Here is a 3,172-nt window from a genome sequence, read left to right as displayed (position 1 = left end):
CAAGGAGGGCAAAATAGATATTTCCAATTTTTCTAATTTTTTTCTCTCTTTTCTTAATTTTTGTTTTCTTCTCTCTCTGTCTCCCCCGCCCCTTCTCTATATCGACGACCACCTCCACCTCCCTTCGATCTGAAGCTCCACATCACGCCATCTTGTGTGGCAACCTGAATGAGTATACCACAGCGCCGTAATATTAAGCCAATAGGAGCTCGATACGTCGTAGACATACCGTAGACCTACCAACTTAATACTACAAGGCCTTTTGAAAATACAAATTTTAGAAAATAGGAGACCAAGAAAAACTAAATTTAGTAAGGATTTTAAATCAACAACCCAACACTCAAAAGAACAAGTCTAGAAATGCTTAAAAATAAAGTGGGCAAGTGCATTGTGGCGCCTTAGGGCTTACATCATAACCGAAATGAAAGGAAAGTTCAACAACAACAATAAAACAAAGGGGTGAGGCGCGCTCCCTGGTAGGCAGACCTCACAGAGTTCAACATAGGAAGAGAAGCTAGTAAATCGATAGAGTACCAAATGGGAAGAACTTCAAGCAACAGGAACAGCAACACACGGACTCGGCCAACGACCCACTTCTAATCCAAATCGTCCGGAATGACCTCGTTATAACCTGAAATGTAGGGGTGAGCATTTCATCCTCGCTAGCCCTATAGGGGCCGACCCAACCTTAGTTAGGTTTGAAATCTAATAGGTAAAACATAGCTACTAGAATATAGGTTGCGCGCATTTGTAAAATCAAGTAAAACAAATGCAAACCAAAAACAATCACAGTTGTTTCGTTTCAGGAAATCATATGCAGCATGCTTCACACAATTTGGAGCTCCGAGATATTTACCTGCCGACTAAACCAAAATAAATCGGTGACCGACCTGGTTCGTCCTGAATTCAAGAACCAGCCAACTACTCTGTAGTCCTTGTGACTACAAGTAGCGAAAGTGTCCATTTCCTGGCTCTGAGTCTCCTATGACTGGTTCACTGTCTGTATTTACCTTTCCTTGACAAACATAGGAGCACAGCCCCCTCCGGAGGTTCACGGTTATCGACACCGTTGGATCCCTAGGAATCTACGCGTCTAGGTCCCATTCACTTTCAGGTCACAAACACAAACATACAAAAGGGTACAGTATCTCAACATGCAAGTCTAGCCTCGGTTTTTGCAATCAACAATTATCGGTTTTGAAAACACATGTATCACGAGGCATCGACTAATGAACAACCAAAAACATACTTGCAGGCAACATAATATTATACTAGAGCATTCCACATATATCGAAAAGCCTCTAATAAGGAAGGGACAGCTCACCCTACCTGGAAAATGCTGGCGTACTCCACACTCTGATGCTTTCCGCTTAAGCTTCCTCAACGATCGTGTTTCCTGAACCATTACTTAATTTGTAAGTAATTATCCAGGTAAACATCATGATCAACCTTAAGTAACCGTGTACACTAAACCCTTTTTATTTCAATGAGGCCATTAATTATTTCTTTCAACCTTTACCAATTTGGGAAACTAACTTCTTTCTTAAAAAGGAAAACGTCCTTATCGCTCCGCTAAACTTTCGCCAATCCGAGTGACCAAAGTTGAGTCCATCCTCACGTTTTAGGAGGTCGGTCAACCATGGTCAACTCTCGGAGTTGACTTTTGACTATTTAACTTTGACTTCTGACTTTTGACCAAGTAAATCTTTATTTACCATTATTTATTATTTATTAAAAATAAATAAGTAAATAATTCTTATTTATTAAAACAAATAAATAAATAATTATAAATAAAGTTTTACTTTTACTTTTACCCATTTACTTCTCCTTTTTCACCTTTTCACTTTTACCATAACTTTTACCTCCACACTTTCACTTTTACCTTTACCTCCTTTTTACCGAATTTACCTTTACTTTCACCTTCTTCACTTTTTTTACTACTTTACCACCGTAAAACCACCTTTAATCCAATTTTTACCATTTTCTTTATTTTCCTTTTCTTCCAAAAACAAATCCATTTCTTTTCTTCTTCCTTTTCTTTTTCTTTTGGCCAAAACTACACAACAATAATCACCAAACCTTCCACAACAAAATTCCAGCACTATGAAAATTATGCTAATAAAATCCTACTAATTTAACCATCCGCAAATCTCTAATTTCACAATTTTTCCAACAACAACAATAGCTCAACATAATCAAAATAAACCAAATAAATTCTAAAAATTCTAGGGTTTGTCCAAAACCCATTCCTTACCCTTTCTTCTTCAAAAATCACGTCCTATTCCTTCTCCTTGGCCTTCTTCACCTACAAATCCGTCCAACATCAACATCTCAACCAAAAACTCGAAAACAAGGTTGCATGGATAGATCCTTACCAAAAATCCTTGCCAAACCCATAGCCTAGCTTCATGGTTTAAGGAGAAATCAGGTTCATGCACCAAAAATTCAAATGGAAATCAAAAACTCGAATTTGGTAAGAAAGATGTATAGATCGAAGGAATAGAGGCTAGATTAGGATGGAAAATACCTTGATTTGAGCTTGGAAAGAAGAAATCACAAAAGCCCCAATTTTAGCTTCGGGTTCTAAGGTTTTTGGGGGATTAAATGGCTAAATTTCATGATTTTGGTTGGAGAATTGGAAAGAGGGGATGAAGAGAAGAAAATCTGGAAATTTTGGTTGAAGTCCGGATTCCAGCGACCGGCGGCGGTGCGGCGGTGGTATGGCGGCGACGATTTCCGGCGAAGGGCTAGAGAGAGAGAGTCTCGGGTAGAGAGAGAGAGGAAAAGGAGAAAATGAGGAAGAGGCTAGGGTTTTGGGGAGAATGAGATGCTTAAATACCTCTCCAATTTAATTGTGAAAAGTCGAATTTGCCCCTCCTTTTGGGCCAATGGGCTTGGGCTGCTCCTATTTCATTTTCCTTTTAATATTTCCTTAAGCCCACTCCGAAAATTACATCTTCAATCATCCTTATTTCTCCGATACTTCACCGAATCCTTTCGGGAAAATTTTCCGGGCTTGTCCTAAGCCTCGAAACTTTAAAAATAATCTCCTAGTCCCAAATTGGATTTTTCTCTAAATTTCTTAATCCTTTAAATGGCCTCAAAGTCTTAACCTAAGCTCAAATACTTGTGTACCATACGAATACGTAGCTTCATACGTTATACGATAAAT

The 3,172-nt window shown here is 38.7% G+C and overlaps 1 long non-coding RNA gene across 1 annotated transcript; it reads right to left on the bottom strand.

Annotated features, from left to right (window-relative positions):
* Positions 1 to 383: 383 nt before the first annotated feature.
* LOC112169101 lies at positions 384 to 2,718 on the bottom strand. Its single transcript, XR_002924556.2, has 4 exons — positions 2,528 to 2,718; positions 2,376 to 2,400; positions 2,255 to 2,305; positions 384 to 631 (listed from the first exon to the last, which is right to left on the bottom strand). It is a non-coding gene; the product is annotated as an uncharacterized LOC112169101 (long non-coding RNA).
* Between the last annotated feature and the right edge of the window lie 454 nt (positions 2,719 to 3,172).

This window comes from Rosa chinensis, chromosome 6 (assembly GCF_002994745.2).
Source record: "Rosa chinensis cultivar Old Blush chromosome 6, RchiOBHm-V2, whole genome shotgun sequence".
NCBI lineage: Eukaryota > Viridiplantae > Streptophyta > Magnoliopsida > Rosales > Rosaceae > Rosa > Rosa chinensis.
The sequence above is the reverse complement of the archived record's forward strand: the minus strand, read 5'-3'. Positions and strand labels throughout refer to the sequence as shown.